Source organism: Poromitra crassiceps, assembly GCF_964638095.1.
Source record: "Poromitra crassiceps genome assembly, chromosome: 4".
Classification (NCBI taxonomy): Eukaryota; Metazoa; Chordata; class Actinopteri; order Beryciformes; family Melamphaidae; genus Poromitra; species Poromitra crassiceps.
Window position 1 is genome coordinate 216,976 of NC_139626.1, and position 22,495 is coordinate 239,470.

The window sequence follows — 22,495 nt, forward strand, 5'->3', positions numbered from 1 at the left end:
AACCACCTGCTTCATGCTTGTTAACGTGATCTCTCTGAGGGAATTTCTTCAAATTTGGCTCAAACATCCACTTGGACTCAAGGATGAACTGGTTAGATTTTGGCAGATAACGGTCAAGATTCAAGGTTACTGTGGCTGCATGTCTGTCTATTCCATCAAGGAATGGAGCAGGGCTAGGTAAAAGGGGCCATAGCTAGAGATAGGAAGGTCGTAGAGTTGAGATTTGAGGGGTGGGTAGGGGCAGTCGGTGGGGGAAAGGGGTGGAGCTAGTGAAAATGGGACGTAGCTAGGAATAGGAAGGTCGTAGAGTCGGAATTCAAGGGATTGTAGGGGGAGTGCCTATTGGATGTGGTGAGGGAAAGGGGCGGGTTAGCAAAAAGGGGCGATAGCTAGGGATAGGAAGTCGTAGAGTGTCAGGGTTTGAGGGGTGGCTAGGGGGATGTGGGTGTTGGGAGAGGGTGTGGGGGTCGAGGAAGCGTCATAGTTGGGATTTGAGGGATGGACCATTTTCCATGGAAGGAAAAAGTCTTCAGTGTGCTCGGAAGTCCAAAACTGGTGTGGTGAAGGTGCTCTTTGGTGAGGATCACAAAGATTAAAAAAAGAAAGGTCCAAGGCACTTTTCTGGCAGAAAATAAAAAGCCTTTATTTGGATGGCTATTTCATTATGAAAGGTTTAAAAACATAGCTAGTGCATGTTAAAAGAGCTGGGACATGACCCACGCGTAGCGGCACAAACAGCCTTCTTCAGGGTGTGGCCACCAGCACAAAATTTCCCCCACTTAACATGAGATTATTACAAACACCTGAGCAGAAAGCCAGTGAACTCACAGAAATCAATCTCTTCATTCAGTGCTGGATATACTGTGGCCTGCATTTGGTATTTATAGAAAGTTTCTCTCTGCAATAACAATTTCAGTCGATCACCACCCCGAATGTTCTTTCGGATGGTTTCTTTCTAGGCCTTCCACCTTGAGGCCAACTGGATTACTGTTATGTACATGGAAGAAATGCTTAGCCATAGGGTAATCCAAATTGTCTCTTTGTCCGGCCTATGTAAAAGCAACCACAGGTACAGGATAAACAATACATAACAAACTAGTGTTACAGTTGATAAATGTTTTGATGTCATACACCTTATGCGACTTTAAGTCACTAGGAGGGGCAAGAAAAACGTCCCTAAGAATTGGGTCACTTTTGACAAGATCCCAATTTGAGTGTATTATCCTTTTTATAGGATTTGTTAGGGAACTATATCCTGTGACAAAGTAAACCTGCTCTTGTCCTGAATAATTAGTTTTCTTTTTCTTGAAGAGTTCAGATCTAGTAGTGGACCATTTTCCATGTTGAAAACGATTAAAAGTGCCATTAGGCTGAATGGCACACCACTGGCTGTGGGCTTCAAGGTATTTGTGCTTGTATGACTATGAGTCTGGACAGACGTGGACTGCTCACTTGTTGGCAGAGGCATACATCTGCGATGTGGTATTTCTAGTTTAATATTGCAATTTATTGGATACAGCTCATATGCTAACAGTCAGTACTCTTTGCAGCCCTTATACAGTACTGTATAACCAAAGTATTGATCTTCTTTTTATATGGAGTAATCCTCTGATGACTTTGCTATCAGTGTCTGATGCTGCGTTAAAATGCTTCATGTGAGTTCACACAACTTTGGAAGTGGTAAATACTAAATACCACTTGAAGCACATTCAGGTGGTTTTGGTCAGAAGTGATAACCTTTCCAGTCATATTTACCATGTTTGTTTGCACTCATTCCGTTCAACTCTTAATTCTGATACTTCGTACAGCACTTCAAAGCAGCATAGATGGTTGCTTTGGCTTATTTGACTGATGCAATTTGAAGCTTTCAGCTTCTTACTGTAGGACAGATAGGACTTTGATGAAAAGGTCAGGGAAGCTAGTGAGAGTTACTGTAATAAGCAGGAAACAAAGGAGGGACTGGAGCACACTGATTTGCAGTTGCCAGTTTGACTGGCATCTCCCACTCTCTTAATAGATGTGAAAGTCTGTTCAACCTATTATCCAATAAGGAGTTCACACCTGGTTTAGGTTGACTATATAAACAGTTGCTTCATGTCTTTGTCCATTTTGACTCTGATGAAGACACAGTAGTGTCGAAACGTTAGTCACCGGTTTGCACTAATAAAAGCTGCAAATCTATCAGTGCTCTCCAGTCCCTCCTTTGTTCCCTGGAGGTTTGCTGTCCTCAAACTGAGAAGCACCTGGTTCAGCTGCATTTTGCTGGATGATGCGTGGAGGACCCTTTTTCTACTAGACTATTATAATCATTTATATCACAATGTCCATGATCGGCCTGTGAACTTGAAGGCAACAAAGTCTTTGAGGTAGTCGTATCGCCCATCACTACTGGACATAAATTTGGGTTTGGATTTACAGCTCATTTATTTTTAAATTTGAAAGAAGCCAGTGTCTGTACTTCAAGTCTGAAAGACGAAGATCCTTGGGATCGAAACGTAAATAAATTGCCCAGGAGCCTTTAAAATCCAGTGTGCGGACTATTTGTTTTTCTAATTATTATTCATTTGTCCAGCACCTGACTTTTCGTAGATGTGCATGCTCTCCTGTTTTTATGCCTCCGCCGGCGATAGCCAGACCGGAGGCATTATGGATCCGGGTTGTCCGTCCGTACGTACGTCCGTCCGTACGGCTGTCCGTCCGTCCGTCCGTCCGTACGACGTTTGTTAACGCGATATCTGAGGAACGCCTGGACGGAATTTCATCAAATTTGCCTCAAACATCGACTTAGACTCAAGGATGATCTGATTAGATTTTGGTGGTCAAAGGTCAAAGGTCAAGGTCACTGTGACCTCTCGAACGCCATTTTCAAGCTTGTTAACGCGATATCTGAGGAACGCCTGGACGGAATTTCATCAAATTTGCCTCAAACATCGACTTAGACTCAAGGATGATCTGATTAGATTTTGGTGGTCAAAGGTCAAAGGTCAAGGTCACTGTGACCTCTCGAACGCCATTTTCAAGCTTGTTAACGCGATATCTGAGGAACGCCTGGACGGAATTTCATCAAATTTGCCTCAAACATCGACTTAGACTCAAGGATGATCTGATTAGATTTTGGTGGTCAAAGGTCAAAGGTCAAGGTCACTGTGACCTCTCGAACGCCATTTTCAAGCTTGTTAACGCGATATCTGAGGAACGCCTGGACGGAATTTCATCAAATTTGCCTCAAACATCGACTTAGACTCAAGGATGATCTGATTAGATTTTGGTGGTCAAAGGTCAAAGGTCAAGGTCACTTTGACCTCTCGACCGCCATTTTCAAGCTTGTTAACGCGATATCTGAGGAACGCCTGGACGGAATTTCATCAAATTTGCCTCAAACATCGACTTAGACTCAAGGATGATCTGATTAGATTTTGGTGGTCAAAGATCAAAGGTCAAGGTCACTGTGACCTCTCGAACGCCATTTTCAAGCTTGTTAACGCGATATCTGAGGAACGCCTGGACGGAATTTCATCAAATTTGCCTCAAACATCGACTTAGACTCAAGGATGATCTGATTAGATTTTGGTGGTCAAAGGTCAAAGGTCAAGGTCACTGTGACCTCTCGAACGCCATTTTCAAGCTTGTTAACGCGATATCTCAGGAATGCCTTGACGGAATTTAATCTAACTTGTCTCAAACATCGACTTGGAGTCAAGGATGAACTGATTAGATTTTGGTGGTCAAAGGTCAAAGGTCAAGGTGAGCTCTCCAACGCCATTTTCAAGCTTGTTAACGCGATATCTGAGGAACGCCTGGACGGAATTTCATCAAATTTGCCTCAAACATCGACTTAGACTCAAGGATGATCTGATTAGATTTTGGTGGTCAAAGGTCAAGGTCACTGTGACCTCTCGAACGCCATTTTCAAGCTTGTTAACGCGATATCTCAGGAATGCCCTGACGGAATTTAATCTAACTTGTCTCAAACATCGACTTTGAGTCAAGGATGAACTGATTAGATTTTGGTGGTCAAAGGTCAAGGTGAGCTCTCCAACGCCATTTTCAAGCTTGTTAACGCGATATCTCAGGAATGCCTTGACGGAATTTAATCAAACTTGTCTCAAACATCGACTTGGACTTAAGGATGAACTGATTACATTTTGGTGGTCAAAGTTCAAGGTCACTGTGACCTCTCACACACCCAATTTCCAAGCTCTGTAACGCAACATCACAGGAGCGCCTTGACGGAATCTCTTCCAATTTGCCTCAAATGGCAATTTGGACTCCAGAATGAACTAATGGCGGAGGCATAAGTCCGCGTTGCGGTCGTTCTAGTTTTATTTCTAAATCTTTGCACTTTTATTATTTATTTTCACTTATTTATTTATTTATTTTCAATTATATCTAAAATCCAAAGACATCCAATGTTAAAAAGAAAAGCCAGTGTCAATGTTCAATAAATTCATGATGTTCTCAATGTCAATGAATAATCATGTTAAATAATCGTGATCTCAATATCAATCAAAATAATCGTGATTATGATTTTTGCCATAATCAAGCAGCCCTAACATCCGGGTAATTTGAAAAACATGAAGGCCGCGCCCCTTTTTAGGGGACAACACAAGCCACTCGCGTTGACTTCAATGTAAAATAGCAGTACCCAAAAAAATCTATAGAAAAAGAACAGAATTCATTTTGTTTATGACTCAAAGACACCATGACATGACGATATATTTCAACTCGGCCGGCCATAGAATGCGCAAGATACATCGACACGAGGTACTTGCCTTATATGAACGCTGTATCCAGTTTCCACCAGGTTACATGCATCGTCCACATTGACGGTGTCACCCCTACTTTATCGCAGACCTGTTTTTTTTTTTTTATTGTTAGTGAAACTATAACAACACAGCAACTCTTTGGCATACCGGTATCTCTATCAAATTAAACCTTTTTAAATAGTTTGTTTGAAGTGGTTTTGGCTTCTTGTACCGTCTTTTACTATGGTGGGTTTCCCCTAAAAAGGGGCGCGGCCTTGGCGCTGGACGCTTGAAGACGCGGCGCAGTTCTGGTGTATAGAGACAGTCTGCATGTCTGGGAATGCCCATACAGGCCCTAGGAACGCCCACAATAGACGCTGGTTAGCTAGCTCAGCCTGGCTGGGGGCGTGGTCAGGGTGGGGTAAATTCCCCCGTTCTATCCATTCAGCAAAGTTAGAATTTAGCTGATAGCCCAGCCCAGGCAGACACGATCGGGGATTTAACCACCGCAGTAAACGCACATCTGAGCAGACGTCTTGTGTTCTGCTCTAGAACCCCCAAACCTGTAGTTTAGAGCCGCAGCACCGTCTTTTGGTGAGTCAGCCCATGAGATATATGGTCGGTTTTACCCCACTCGCGCGCCCGCCGTTTAACATTTTGTGGGCGTTCCCAGACATGCGGACTGGACTGTCTATGAACAGACGTGGCCTCAACCTATAGTAGTCCTATGGCTCTATTGTCATTATCAGTACAGTACAGGTTTGGGGATTTTGTACACAGATTGGCTTTGAGTTCCACATTTTATATAACACTACAAAACAACCTTCACTCACATGAACAAATCAATCAATAAATAATAAACAGTGTGTTAGATATACTGGAATTCTCTGTTCTCTCCCCAATGCAAGGTTCTACCACTAACCTGACACAGCTGGATACATTAGATTAGAATTGTGGCCATAAAAGCAGGAAATTAGAATATAATCAGACCCTGCTTTTTTATTTTAGCATTTGTTTTATTAATAATATTTACAACTGAAAATCTTGCCGAACTCTACACACTTAACCTCTCAAGGTGCGTTCACACCGACCTATTAAAGTTTTTCGCTGGCGTCGAGTTTACATACAAAGTCAATGCAAATGAGCGATTGAGCGTATATTCGCCTGGGAGAAAAATCGCTGGGCGTCCGAGCGACAGAGACAGAGCGATAGGGAGAAAATACGCTCGTCGCTCGAGATGAAATATCCCAACTCGAGCGAAATTACGCTGGCATCAGTCGCTCGCTATTCAACAGTGATTGGCTGCCGTGTGAGAGTGAGTCAAGGATCACACTGGCTTGGAACAAACCGCTGGTTTATTGTGTGGCAACAAACCGCATTGACAGGCTGACAGCTGACATGAAGTGAAGTCTGTACTACCGGTATGGAGCTCGCATTAGGAGCACGCTGATAGGCTTTAGCTTGTAAACAATGACGGTGGCTCGTAGTGGACAAACAGCATGACATTGCGTAACGTTATAGCCCCCACATGTCCGTCAATTCGTGTGCCTGTTGATGAGCGATTTAAACAGAGCGACAGAGCGATTCCAAAGGGTTGAATCAAGCGACAGAGAGAAAAATAAATATCTTGGTGTGAACACAGCTTCAGAGTAATAGAATTGATAAAGGGCCAAGATGGCCGAAACACATCAGTGCCTTGATGAAAGTCAAAAAATAATATTTGACACAAGCAGCTGCTTCACCTAGTCCATTGCAGCCCTGTAAATTAAATCAGAGTAATAAAATATAATGCAGGTAGGAAATAGAGGAATGTCCATGAATAATATCAGACTGGCAGTCTGTACATTTCCAAGGCCAAATGAAATAGGCTTCCAGATTACTTCACTTGTCAAATATTTGTACAGTAAGTGGGCCGTGTGATATACTCTGTGGCTCCCTCTTGTGGATGGTTCTGCCTTCTCCCTGCAAAATAACGCGTCAGGAGAGACACAATCAACAGGGAGATCCTGTGTCCGATAAGTAGAACAAAGAGAATGAATCAAGGAAATGATACAAACAAAACAGACGTTCAAGGCACATTTCTAGACAATAAATGCACACAGTCCAGATTAGGGATGTAACGATAACCGGTTTGAATGATAACCGTGAGAAAATTCCTTACGATAACCGTACCGTTTCAAATTTTCATTATCATTAAAACCGTGATTACCGTGGTACCGTGATTACAGTGCTTTGAAAAACATGGTAAATACTGTCCATCATCAACCAAAGTTGGCAACAGTCTCCCAGATGCAAACGTGCAGCCTTGGAGAAATGATTTCAGTGAGTGTATCAATACTATTTGGGTCTGCGTTTTCAATGTAAAACTATAAATATACAAATTATTTCGGTGAGTCTCTCAGTGCTTTTTGAACATTTTCATAAATTTTTTATGAATACCGTGATAATACGATAACCGTGATAATTTTGGTCACGATAATCGTGATGCCGTTACCGTTAGGGGTGGGAATCACCAGATGCCCACGATACGATACTAAAACGATACTTGAGTCACGATACGATAGTATTGCGATATTGCGATATCGCCGATATATAGAATATTGCGATATTTCGATATATTGCGATTTCTTACTTTTTTAACTGCAAATGATGTCCCCAAAGGAAAACTTTGTCAACATCTGGTTTATATAAGAACAATTTTCCATTCTGTACATCTGACTTCAACCATTTTATTGCAGCAACATTGTCAAGTAGACAGACCAACAACTTTCATAAAGTCATGTCATAGTTGCATGCACCTGACAAACTGAACTGTTTGTTACAGTCTACTTACAGTCCACCTTAACTGGATGTGTGTGTGGACTACTGTACTTAGGTAGTTTTTGAACAATGCAACTTCACTTCACTTGCACAAAACATCTTGTGCAGCCCATTCAGTAACTGGGGAATTTGTAAATTACTGTTATGACAAAACTGTTACTGTTAAAACAAAATGAAAAGATGCTACTGTTTGTTTACTGCTGGCCTTGGAACGAAAGTTTATAGCAGCCCGGTGGCATGGCATGGCCTGCAATCTTTTTTTTTTTTCTTTTCTTTTTTTGCAATATCGATACAATATCGTCAGGCAAAATATTGCGATACTATGGTGTATCGATTTTTTCCCCCACCCCTAGTTACCGTTACATCTCTAGTCCAGATGCATTCTTATGGTTAGTTCTCATGGTTGTCTGTTAAAAACCAAAAAAGGCGAACTGATTGACCCCTCCCTATATGCACAGTTTTCCAGTAAAAAAAAAAAAGTTTACACTGGCAGAACATCCTATACCCTTACAGCTAATTCTATATCATTCTTCTATTATCCACCTGAACAAAACAGACGGAGATGGAGAACGGGCGCGTGGTGGAGGACATGGAGGGCGCGGCGCAGGCCAACCAGCGGCGCATGAACGCCGACCTGCTGGAGGTCATGCTGCTCAACATGGGCTACCGCATCACGGGCCTGCGGGGCGTGGGCCCCGAGGGCTCCGACGACGACGACAGCTCAGAGGGACAAGTGCAGTGTCGGCCCAGCTAAAATAAAACCCTCAAAACAGCCACAGATAGAATGGAGGTAGAGGAAGCAGGAAGCACTCTCCCACAACTCCCCCACGTGTGTTTATGTGTGTGTGTGCGCGCGTGTGTGTGTGTGTGCGTGTGTGTGTGTGTGCGCATGGAGGGGAACCCACCATAGATATTCTGTTTCAATGTTTATCCCCCCCCCTGGCTGAAAGAAGCATTGATGGAGTGAATGTTCATGTCACATCTCTGCACTATGCACCACCCTCACCTGTCCCTGAGAGAGGATGGGCGGAGGAGAGACCACTTTGGGGGAGAGGAACCCTTTGGGTTGGGGGGGTGGGTGAAGGAGACGCCCCTCCCACCCCTTTCAAAAACACAGTCAGGCAACACCTCAGCCTCTCCCTCCGCCCCCCCGTGTGGTTGGAGGTAGAGGACCTTTTGAGGAGAGCAACCTTCCAGGACGTCACGACCCCAATTGGTGACAAAGGATGGATGTGGAGCACTTCAGCCAGCTCCTCAGGGTTTGTGTTGGAGGGACACGCTTAAACGGACACGACGGAGAGGAGCCCCCCCCCCCCCCCCCCCCCCTGCTTCGTCTCAGAAAGGCTGCGGCCCGAGTCGTCGATTCTGAGTTAGACTTCGATCATCTTTTCGTTTTTGGAAATGACGGACGCAGGAAGTGTTCACAGGAAGCCTAGGATTAAGCATCACTCTCCAAGTCTTGAACGTTGCAAAGTGTTGCTCAAACGAACGGTGTGTTTATAAGAATGCGGCTTTGTCTGACAAAACAAGCGCTTTCTTCTTTGTCAAAATGTTCTGTCATCTTCTGTGATTTGAGTGGCCAAGGATTAATGTTGCGTTTGTTTTACCGAAACATACTTTTGGCTGTCTTTACTTCTTTTATAGTTAAGAGGGTTAAGTTCTACTACCTACAATAGTGTGTTGACAAGATCGACAGTATAATTGACGAGGAAACATTCGTAGATGGGTAACTTTCTATTACAGGTTTTTTTGGTTTAAGTACACTGTTCATCGCAAATTCATCGGAAACGTTTGTTTGGCAACAGAGGGAGTCGCTTGAGTCTTACCGGGCGCTCACTCGCCCCCCCCCCGGGGCGATTTTCGCAAAATCCGTGCAACGAGATTACATACAAAGTCAATGCAAACGCGCGAGTACCTGCGATTTCGCCTCGGGGTGGCGGGCGCGAGCGACGCGAATTTTCGCGGCGCGAAACGACACGATTTTCCGCCTCATCGCTCGTTCGCTCGAGTTGAAATTTTTCGACTTTGGCGAATATTTTGCACATGCGAAGTGAAGCTTTTTTTTTCCCCCACCTTGGTGTGAACGCACGGTTAATATCGCATTGAAATGTACAATGGGGGCATAGATGCTAAATTGACAGTTTATGACAACCGGGAGCGTTTTCAGCTTTCTTCATGAAGCAAATCTGAAGTATTTGGTGGAGATTAGGGTTCCTTCCTAATTAAGCAATATCACACGAGAGGGAGTGCATTGTTGGCTAATATTGGCACTGCTGTGATTCGGTCGCAGGCACGAGGCCGCAGGCCGAGTGCCGTAGATAATCACAGCAGTGCCAATATTAGACAACAATGCACGACCTCGAGTGTGATATTGCTTTTATACAACAGTTCTATTAAACAAAGCTGATTAAAAAAATGACAAAAAGCTGAGAAAATAGATGATTTCTGTATTTATTCCTCCGCCAACAAAAATAGTCCCCCCAGCTTTCCCTTTGCAGAAAATGCAGCCTAATCAGCCTAATTAACTGCAGGCTGTCTACTTTACTACTGTCTACTCTACAGCTGTGAAGCATTTTGTTGATTAGGGCAGCTGTGAAGCGGAGTGATCTACACACAGTGAAGCGCCAGTGCATTATCATGAAATATAGGCACTCGTAGGATCCCTCTTGTCCAATCAAATTGCTCGGCCGGAACTACCTGTTGTATAATAGCACTTAGACCTCTGCTGCAGTCAGGCGCTGGAGGAGGCCGGCTCGTTACCGAGGCTTCTCGGATCATAGTTCTGGGCAAACGGAATCAGGATTCACCTTCCATCCTTTTGCCCAGAGGAGTCGCTCATTGGGTCTTCTTCTTGGTCCCAAATAGAGTCAATGTCAGGAGTCCTCAGCAGCAACATGCAACACTAGGCTTCCACGTGTTTTTCTTTGTTAAATCATTTGAGATGTTCTGTTTAGTTTTCTTTGAGGAAAATCCTGTAATAACATTTGCTGCAGAGAAATAAAGAATAATATTGTTGAATATCTTTGTTTTCTGTGTTTTCCCCCCCCCCCCCTTTGATTGTGTCTTGTCGTGACATTGTTGATGTCTTTCTCCCACGGGTGTACAACTTGCATCACACCTACAGCAGTCTATTCCTACACCAGTGTTGGGCAAGTTACTTTCAAAATGTAATACACTACATATTACTAGTTACTTTAATTTAAAAGTAATACGTTACTTTACAATGTTTCTGTCTGTGTAGAGTAACTCGTTACTTATTACACTACTTTTGCATTACTTTCACCAAAACAACAGCAGCAGCAGAATGACATCGCTGCGCCGGGAACCATCCCGAAAAATAATTTCAAACCGCCTTGAAGTCAGTGTAAACAATCCAAAATTCTAAATGTTCTTCTTTTCCTTTGTTGTTGTCATCTATAGTGGTTATTTGCATGAAAACAGACAGTTTGATTAGGAAAAGATTCTATCTTTATTTAAATGTGCTTTGATTTTTAAAAATGTAACTAAATTTGTAACTTGAGTTACTTGACAAAGTAACTGGTATAATATTACTGAAATCCTATAAGTAATAAGTTACATTACTGAGTTACTGCTAAAAGTAATAGATTACATGTCATGTGTTACCTTTGTAATCAGTTACCCCCAACACTGCCTACAGCAGTCTATTCCGATGCTATGCTATGCTAACTAGGTTGGCACAGTGCAACAGAGGACGTCCCGGGCGGGGCTCTGGTATCCTTTCCCATTAATCAATGTCTTCTTCTTAACTCTGTTTTTGCTGACTATCAGCCAGGCTTTAAATATGAGCGCAGTACATCACAAGTGTGAGTATAGTAAGGGGATATCGCACAGCCCATACATACACTAATGAGGTGACCCAGCTTATCCTGGTTGCTGCTCCACCCTCTGCCGATCTGGGGAGAGCCAAAAACTGGCTCCATGCTTCCTCCGAGACATGGGCAGTTAGCCAGCTGCTTCTTTTCACCTGACAGGGGAAGCTTCACCGGTAGGACATAGCACGTGGGAGGATCACGCTATTCCAACGAGTTCCCCTCCCTCTGAACAGGCGCCCTTAACGACCAGAGGAGGCACCACATCAGCAACTAGGATATTGCATGTTTTTGGTGAAGGGGGTTCCTATATGAAGGAAAACCCCCGGGAGGGGACGGGGAGAACATGCAAACTCCACACAGAGAGGCCCTTTTGACGACATCCGGACGGGCACGCATTCCTTCAGCGTTCACAGCGTCCCAGGTGGGAATCGAACCCAGGACCTTCGAGCTGTGAGGCGACGGCGCTTACCACTGCACCACCGTACCCCCCGATTAGACACTGTTAATTTGAAAAATGTATGTCTTTCTTTATTTCCAAAACATTTGGAAAAGCCCAGAAATCATAGATTTACCGCAATGTTTCCTTGCAATGTGGAAATTTTGGCTCATACCGATAACCGATATTAACATTGCACATCGGGCCGGTGCCGATATGCTAAAAAATGACTAACATCTGCCGATACCGATATTATTTACCGATATATTGCGCATCCCTAGTTTTGATGATAAAGCACATGGCTGACTGAGCCTGTCTAGCACGGGTGCAACATAGGGGTGAAACATTTAGAAGGTTCCAAGAGGCAATAGCTGCTGGATAAATATTTGCTAAAATAGTGTTTCTGTTGTGTTGATTTAAACAAATGTCCTTCAAAATAAACAACCATTTATACAGTGAAATTATCACATATCTCTGTGCCTAAAAATATACACAAGTTCTAACACCTGGTATGTAAACAACACTGTCCCCCGTGGTGGCGGGGGCCGCGGCCTTTCTGGTGTGTGGAAAATAATGGACTAGTGCCAAGTGTTTGACATCTGTGCCCCCCTATGGCCCAGTTCAGAATGGTTTAGCCCAGCCTGGCCTCTCTTTTCTGCAAGAGAAGCAACTCTGTCACATCATCAGGGACAGAAAACCATACAGCCACAAGAAAGGGTTACAAATAAGTACAACTGCCACCAGAAAAGATGAAATTGTTGTCCATGCTAGGTTAATTAGGTCAGAGACTATAAAGCTATCCGTGGCTAATGGGCCTCAGCTAAGGCTTCTTTCTCATCAGTATGATGTCCCTGCAGCAGGTTCACCACCACCTGAAGAAACAAGCTGCAGCAGCAACAGATGGAGAACAGCTCATTATGAAAACCCAAGAGATCAGAGATTAAATGTTGTGTCTCGCAGTAACATTTTCATATTAATAATAAGCCACACCTGTCCTGATCATGCATTAACTCATCCTCAAACTTTTTATGTAGGCACACAGTAATAAATTTTTTTTTAATTCTGCCCTCATGTAGGCCTATAGCCTAAAGAGCATCGTAATTGCCCTAATTACCTAATGATGTAATGTTACTTGAGCAATGATGTCATCAGTGATGATGTCATCCTTCCTGGCTGAGCAGACTGGGTGGGTGATGTCATAGTTGTTGCTGTGATGTCATACATGCCAAAGTATAAATAAGCAATTGTTCAGTCTATCTCTCTGCCCACTAGCTCCACTGTCCCTACTCTCTCTCTCCGCTTCTATGTTCAACTGCCACATACTTAACCTGCTGCCTTACTTCTGCCCCAGCCCTGTCATGAACGGGCAGTGTTCTAAGCAGACTGGATTGCATGCAGCATAACGATAGAAAGCTCATCCATAAGAGACTTGAGACTTGACTTGGACTTGTGACTAAACTTGAGGCGTGACTTGGACTAAAGCTAAAAGACTTGTTGAGACTTGACTTGGACTCTAGCTCAAAGACTTGAGACTTGACTTGGACTTGCAAAAAATCTCTGTCAGTGCCCGGCCACGACCCATTGCTGCGCAGCAGCTATAATTTTTATTATAATTATTATAGCCTAATTATAATTATTATTATTATTGTTGTTGTTACTGTTACTATTATTATTATTATTATTATTATTATTATTATTATTATTACATCATCGTCATCATACGCGTTTCCTGTTCCGGTTTGACGCTGTACGTCCCTATTGTGATATCCACAATAAACCTTGTGGATATCAACAACAGCGTTGGCTAGTTGTTGATATTTATAAAGATATTGCCCCTCTCAAATAAATTATTTTTGAGGCGGTAGGCAAACTGTGATGGCGTCCATTTCCGAAAAGAAATCTTGACTTGAACACAGCCAAAGAGTCTAGTATAGACAAGAGTATATGTCATTTCTGGGTTTTTTCCATAGGTATTTTCAAATCACTGTTCTGATACATATTTGGGGGGTTAGTCCCCCTTTAAGGTGCCCCGAGGGCTTGGGTGAAAAATATGATAAAAATTAAAAGTCTAAAATGAACTTGTGGGGTGTCTAACTAGGGGTTTTCAGGGGTGCTGAATCCATTCCAAACATTATTTTTGAGTAAAAATGTCTCCCTGACCATATGATATTGGTATATTGGTTATTGTTATGTAAAGCAGAGTGTATAATCACCAGGATTTTCCACGAGGATTTGGGTTTGCACTAATTGAGAGGTGATTCTAGACACCTATAAGAACACATTGGTGAAGAAAGCTATTGGTAGTAAATTTTTTCACAGATGGTCCAAGCATTTTGCTAAAATTCTCTAACTAACAGTACATGTCTCTGGGCGAGGAGTGGTACGAGTCAAACTGTAGCCAGGATTGTATTATTCTAAGATTGGCTGCTCAGTAATAAAGCCTCATTGCCCCACCGCACCATACGCCGGCTGACCAATGGTCAAAGTCCTGGTTTATTGCTTTATTAACTACAAATGAGTGCGCGTGTGATTTCCTAGTTATTTTAAATATTTGTCAGAAAACCTGAAACCCAGAGGCGATAAAAGGATAACATTTGTTTTTTCCTTTTCTTTCACAGATTGATCAGCTGGAACAGTTGATTCAGATGCAACTTTCTGTCATCAAGGAAATGAAGTCAAATGCAACAGCCTTCCATTGTTAAAACCCATCATGGCAATCTTCTTTTTTCAACGCCTTATTTTGACCTCAGCCAAGTTCACTGGGAATGTGCCCTCGAGGTGTTGCCACCCAGCTCTTAATAGTTTTATCTCCTTAGTTCTGATCCTGCATTCCTGTTTAGGGCTTTTAAGTTTTGTTTTTCTTAATTTTTACAAAAGTTACATTTGTATGAGTGAATTTGTGCTCATTCAAAGATTACTGTAGTGTGAAGGGCTCAAAAGACTTTAAAACAGGCCAGTTATTTGTTTATAATTAGGATTTCTTTGTTTCCCTTTCAATATACAGTAGAAGAAAAATAAAGCACATTTGTAATTTGTTGTGTGATGATAGTCTCTCAAAGTGCAATAATAGATGTTCAAACCTGAACAGCTTCTCTTCTGTACATTTGTTTAATAATGCATGCTGTAGTGCCATCTGTTTATTTGTTCACAACATCTGTTCAGGTGTGATTGTGTTGTGTTTTTACATTAAAAGAATGATGCGGTCATGTGATTTGATTTCCAACATTCATTTTCCACTGTTAAATAGCCCAATCTCCTAATCAACCTATGGCAATTATCCATTGTGAACATTTAGCCTACAACATAACATTACATGCCCACACTGTAATGTGCATACACTTTTAAGCAGGTGTGCGATTTAGATTATTCAGCCTTGTCATCTTTAAATTAATTTGGCTGACTAAAAAGCAGCCGGATGACACGGATGTCACAAGCATCCCTGAAATGCACATTGTTGCAGTGATTAGTTACATGTTCATTGGAGAGTAATTTCAGTGGTTTAAGTCTTCACAATCACCATCTTTTCAAAACTGCTTTACTCACTTTTGGGTCAGGATCAGCCGGAACAACTTCTGGTGCGGCAGGTCCAGCTGGTCCCGGACAGTCTGGCTGGTGGACAGATAGTTCAGAGAACACACAGTGCACCTGAGTGTCTCTGTCACCATCAGGTAATAACTGGAGCAAAAAGGGAAATATTCATACTTTATTAAATAAACATTAAAAAGCGAACACCAGTTTTTTTTCACTACATCAGGTAATACCTGTTGATGTCCAGGACCCTCCGAGCCCTCTTGTGGACACCATAGCCCGTCAGCTGCTTCCCACAAGCTGGGCAGGACACCCTCACCTTCTACAGGTGGTAAGGCATCCACACCATCAGCCGATGGGTAAAGAAACGGTCAGGTGTCGGCAGCTGGTGGTAGATGAGGGCTGGAACAGGGGGCTCGTACCAGAGCTTCAGATCTGGCCGCAGTTTGCCGGAGTGAAAGAGCGTGCTAGAAATCCACCTCTGGTCCTGCACAGGGATGTTCTTGCTCATCTCACTCTGCAACCAGAATGGAGCTGTAGCCACAGCAGTGGCTGGCTGATGAATGGAAGACGATAACAACAAAAAAGAATTGGTTTACTGCATAAATAATGGCTACACTAAAGATGACTTACAACAGAGCCAGACCAGTGAATAGACGCTGTACTCACAGAGGCTACTGCCAGGCTGGTGTCTGCAGCAGAGCTGGGGGTCCTCGCAGAGGATGGAGAAGGAGAAGGACTGGGGGTCCTCACAAAGGATGGAGGAGGAGGAGAAGGACTGGGGGTCCTCACAAAGGATGGAGGAGGAGAAGGACTGGGGGTCCTCACAAAGGGTGGAGGAGGAGAAGGGCTGGGGATCCTCACAAAGGGTGGAGGAGGAGAAGGGCTGGGGATCCTCACAGAGGATGGAGGAGAAGGACTGGGGGTCCTCACAAAGGATGGAGGAGGAGAAGGACTGGGGGTCCTCACAAAGGATGGAGGAGGAGAAGGACTGGGGGTCCTCACAAAGGATGGAGGAGAAGGACTGGGGGTCCTCACAAAGGATGGAGGAGGAGAAGGACTGGGGGTCCTCACAAAGGATGGAGGAGGAGGAGAAGGGCTGGGGGTCCTCACAAAGGGTGGAGGAGGAGAAGGGCTGGGGATCCTCACAGAGGATGGAGGAGGAGAAGGGCTGGGGATCCTCACAGAGGATGGAGGAGAAGGACTGGGGGTCCTCACAAAGGATGGAGGAGGAGAAGGACTGGGGGTCCTCACAAAGGATGGAGGAGGAGAAGGACTGGGGGTCCTCACAAAGGATGGAGGAGGAGGAGAAGGCCTGGGGGTCCTCACAAAGGATGGAGGAGGAGAAGGACTGGGGGTCCTCACAAAGGGTGGAGGAGGAGAAGGACTGGGGCTCCTCCTAGCCACTAAATTGGGCTTCAGCAAGGCAGAGTGTGACCCACCAAAGCGTGATTTAGTGAACTGAAAGGAGAAACAGAGAGTTAATTTTACAATTCAACACATACAAAATGATTCATACAAAACATTAATTAGTTACTAAGAACATATTCACCATTGACAAACTTGGAGAGAGCCGCAGGAAAGACTGCGGGGCTGCAGTAGTCGCACCAGGGGCCGAGTCTGAGGCCACGGACTGCGGGGCTGCAGCAGTCGCAGCAGGGGCCGAGACGAGTCTGAGGCCACGGACTGCAGGGCTGCACCAGGAGACTGAGTGGCAGGCTGCTAAAACAACACCATTACGACATGTGATGTAACAGACATGCAATGTAAGATTAACAATTATGAGATGTAATTTTTAAATAGATCACCTTAACAGCGTTGAATCCACAATTCCAGTCCGTGGACCCTCCAAAGAGGGCGGTCTGTCCACGGGCCTGCATGGGGCAGTGCAGAATCTGAAACGATCAGAATTGTTATTTAGCCTGGAGTCACCCAGTGTACAGTCCATTGTCTGGTTGATATTATCTGCACCATCGTATTGCCATTCATTCATTCATTCATTCATTCATTTCATCAAGTGACCTGCATACTAATGACCGTAATAAGTAATAGGTACATATTTTGTTATACTTTACCTTCTGATAGACTGCAAACCACTTTCCCTGCCTTGGGGCTGGTCTATTGCCAGAAGGCCAAAGCCCAGAGCTGGCAAAAGCCCTCAGCCTCTGCATCCACTCCCCGGCTCCCATGGCCTTGTGGCTCTTAGGTTTAGTGCTCATCTAAAAGATAACATGGAAATAAAAACAATAACAATAGTTACAACTATGTATCACAGCATAAACATGAGTGCATACTTATGAGTACGGTCACATAACATAGTTAACCCAACTACACTTGTGACAGTCCCCTGTTTATTATTTATGTTTCACATTCCCACTGCACCTTCCCTTTGCTTTATGTAGTTTGTTTATATGCTTTGATTCTTATCTTGTCTTCTGTTTTGCTCTCAGGACTCTGGGAGGGCAGATTGGCTGATCAGCTAATTGGAGTGCACCTGGGCCTGCCTGGTGCTCACTCCAGCTTTAAAACTCTGCCCTCCTGGCTGAGGCTGTAGATTTGATTTCATTCCTTTCTTCTCCCCACCCTGCACTCATCTCAACATTTTGGTTTATCCATGCAACACCCTTCACACACTACACTCATCCACACATGCCTTACACCACTGACTTTACTGATTCTCACATGTCATGGTTTATTTAGTTTGGTTTGGTTTGGGTTAATAAATAAATATATTATCTTTTGAAGTTACACCGACGTTTCCCTTGTCTTTTGTTATGCCTCTTGGTTCCCCTAGGCCAGGGTCATAACACTGTGAAATGGGCACTTTTTTATTGTAATCGGTTCTAGCAGTTGCCTGTAAATGACACTGTAGGTGAAAGGTTATCAGTGGCAGTAGGTATGTAAAACTCACGTCCCTGGGTGGGCTTGAACCACCAACCTTTCGGTTAACGCCGGCGGGGGCTCAGGCTCGTCTGGGCAAGTAGTGGGTACATGGTCTTTGTAGTTCTTTTCACTCGTCAACATGGCTGCCGCCGTGGAAGTCACGCGTGATTTCTAACCCCACATAGGATAGGCAATAACCACGCCCTGTGCCCGCCTACGCAGCAGTCAAGCGCCGGGATTGGCCGCTCACGTGAGCCAATGGGACGATGATTACTTGACAAGCTCCTGGTGCGTGACAAGCAGACTGACAAGGCTGCATGCAGCTCAGCGTGCTGCTACAACATGATTTCGGTAAAAGGGTAAATTAACAATGTTTTAACTAATTTTTCTCCATCAAAACTTCTTAGCAAAACTAACACAGTTAGATTGTTCTTATAGCACAACTTTTTTCATCTCGTCTTAATCTGATATTTGAATAAACTCGTTACGGCGCCACTGCTTCTGTGTTCATCAGTGACATGATATACCTACAATAAATAGAGGTTGTTATTTTGAATTTTGATATTTATGCCAGGAAGAATTATCAAATTATACTTCCTAAAAATAATTGGTTTTCTAGCTTGAACCTCTAGCTTGGGACAGACATTGCTCTAGCTGAAAGAATATGGCAGGTGGTCTAGGCCCGCCGCACCCCATTACGCAGAGTACGCAGACTGCGTAGGGCATCATGTGACTGAGGGCACCAAAAAAAAAATTATTTTTTTATTTTTTTTATTTTTTTGTGCCCTCAGTCAGGCCACTCACTGAACAGCAGGCCAGGCGCCGCCTACTGGTTTACTAGTGGTTTTATTACTTTATTCAGGGTTAAAGTGGGTGCATCTCATTGTAAAATTGGACTCGGCCCAAATTGGGCTTCAAACGGCCCAAATCTGGCTTCAACCGGCCCAAATCTGGCTTCAACTGGCCCAAATCTGGCTTACGACCCAAATCGGGCTTCAAACGGTCCAAATCTGGCTTCAAACAGCCCAAATCGGGCTTCTAACGGCCCAAATTGGGCTTCAAACGGCCCAAATCTGTCTTCAACCGGCCCAAATCTGGCTTCAACTGGCCCAAATCTGGCTTCAAACGACCCAAATCGGGCTTCAACCGGCCCAAATCTGGCTTCAACTGGCCCAAATCGGGCTTCAAACGACCCAAATCGGGCTTCAAACGGCCCAAATCTGGCTTCAAACAGCCCAAATCTGGCTTCAAACGGCCCAAATTGGGCTTCAAACGGCCCAAATTGGGCTTCAAACAGCCCAAATTTTTCGCCACCGCCCTTCGGACGCCGGCACGCACGTCGGCCCGTATCGGCCTGGCCTGCTTGGTATCTAATGCCCGGCCTGAATTATGATCCCAGTCCGCCCCTGCTTGCATGTACAGTTTAACAATCGCTTGTTTGCTGACATGTACAGTAATTCTAACAATTGTTTGTTTGCCACATGTAATGTAATGTGAGATACACTAGTATCGTTCATAATTAATGATTTTGCAGTCTTTCGTTTGACAGTTATTGAAAGTTTTGCGGGGGGGGGGGGCACCACAAAACAATTACGCTTAGGGCACCCAAATGGCCAGCAGCGGCCCTGTGACATGCTGGAGCTGATTTCTCCCTGGCTGGGAACAAGTGGAAGGGTGATAATAGTGACATAGTAAATAATAAAATAATAATAATAGATGGGACTTATATAGCGCTTTTCCAGGGCTCAAAGACGCTTTACAGTAGGCTAAACAAAACTAAACACTGGGGGGGCGGGGGGAGACGTTAGTGAACATATAACGACAGAGATTACACTAAACACTGAGTACTATGTGGGGGGGGGGGGCGATAGTGGTGGGACAAGACAGTAGACAGAGACAGCACACAAGCAAGGATGGGGGGAGGGAGCAGAGGGACTAAGAGAAGGCGGTGGAAAAGAGATGGGTTTTGAGGCGGGAGTGGAAGACTGTGAGGGACTCTGATGTTCTGATTTCTTGGGGGAGGGCGTTCCAGAGTCTGGGAGCTGCCCGAGAGAGTACTACTAATACAAGGACAAGGTGAATGAGCGCCGCCCGCAGGCAGGATTGATGCGTGCGGTGTGTGCGCCATGGTGGGCTCAAGGTAGGCAGCCGATGGTTCACTGGCCAGCCATTAGATCCACTGTGCTGCCTCACACTGGCATCTACTTGGATTTAGATTGAGATTTTAATCACTTTTAAAGCAATAAATTGCTTTGTCCATTTGACATTATTTTCAATATGTGAGTTCATCTTAGACCAACAGTTAATAATTGATTGGATTCTAAAGACTTTCTCAATTAAAGACAAAAGGTGATTGAATATTTGTGGAAATACCTTTCAAAATGCAAACATGAGTTTTTCCACCTTTATTTTATTCCTTTATTTATTAGCTATTATTATTAGTATTATTATTATTATTATGGTGTTTATAGTTTAAATAAGAAGTAGTAAGATTACAGGATGGAATAAGAAGCAGTAGCAGAAATATGAGGAAAAGGTATGTTGCTATTCATGGTCATAGGTACTTGATTGTCCCCATGAGGAAACTCCTTTTCGGTGAAATTCAGTTTAATTCCTTTAAATTCATGAAGCATAATTTCTGCTAGACAGTTTTCATGGCAGGTAGGTATTACAACACATTAGAATAAAAACACGTGCTGCACAAACAGCTACTTCTACATAGCAGGAATGGGATGTCATCCTTGACACTGAAGCAATCAATGGAACTCTGAGCATTGTGCAATGGCCAACATGCATTTCATATTTCATCATTAACAAACTGATCAAGACCTGGAAACATACCAACTTCTCTATCCATAAAATGACTATGCAGACCTGTGCAGGAACCTGGGAGAGAAGGAGAGATTCCTGACTCATGTTGAAGAAAGTGGGGAGAGGGAGAGGCACATGACTGACCCCCTGTGGACAAAGGTAGGTAACTCTTGCAATTTAAACTTTCAAATCCCAGTCCATATTTACACAAGGGTATCATCCTCCTCTAGTCTCTTCAGACAGTTATATTGAAACGTAGTTCACCTTGGCAGAGTGATCTTTATGTTTTTGCGGTATTGAATATTGTGAAACGACCAACTACCCCGCCCCCCACCACCACCACAGTATCGTATATCGCAATATTTTGGTGGGAGAGTATTGTGATACACCCTCCACTTAATACTTAGTAAAAAGCACATTTTATTTGATACCAGCAGTAAGTCCATTTGGAAAAGTTTGTACTGTAACTACTATCTGGATTTAGGGATTTTCTTCCATTTGTCTTTGGAGAAGACAAAAACTGTATGAAAACTGTATAATTTGAAAGGGAGTGTTGACTTTTGATGTCCACAATATACAGCATTATGTTGTTAAACGACACCTAGTCCCCTTCCCCTACCTTATCTGCTCAGTGCTCTAGTCGTGTGCGTTGCAGCAGTGAATCCACTCATCGATCACCTCCCTCTCTTTCAGTCTGTCTCCCTCATCATCATGCATCGAGCCAGCCGCTCAGTGGGCGAGAGGGGACAGAAAGCACAGACAGTCATCTGCCCATCCTCACCCTCCCTTTTCACTGTGTCTCCTCAGACCCTCCATCCAAGATTTCCTTTTCAATAGAGACTTGAGAACAAACAACATTACTAAAAAGGCCAAAGAAAACACACAATACAATAATACTGTGCAATTGTGTCCCATTCCAGCAGTCGGATAGTTAGCTCTGACCTCTTAACCTTGTGGGGTAGCTGGATTCGCACATGTGAAACAAACCATCTGGCAGCATCAGGTTACTGACCTCTACCCAACGGAGAATGTTGGCTCGTGCAACTTGAACACCTTGGAAGTCCAGTTTTTTGTATCAATGCTCATGTTGTTACTTTAACCGAAATATGACCTGGTTCTCTGTGAGCATGGAGGCAATTGAAGGCTTATAAAAACTTTCATCCCCATTGTATAATTTCAAAACCGGCATTGTCTTCCTGAAAAATAAAGCATTTTTTAAAATCACGCCCACAGCGTCCCAGGCGAGAATCGAACTCAGGACCTTCTAGCTGTGAGGCGACAGCGCTACCGACTGCGCCGCCGTACCCACTAAGTCTCTGTTCACTCAGCTTTTTTATTTGGAGAATAGAGTTTACTCCTACAAAAGCGCTCGCTCTCGTCTTCTTTGTACAAGATCATGACATACAGCACTCATTTATTGATGAGAAAAATGTCTTGTT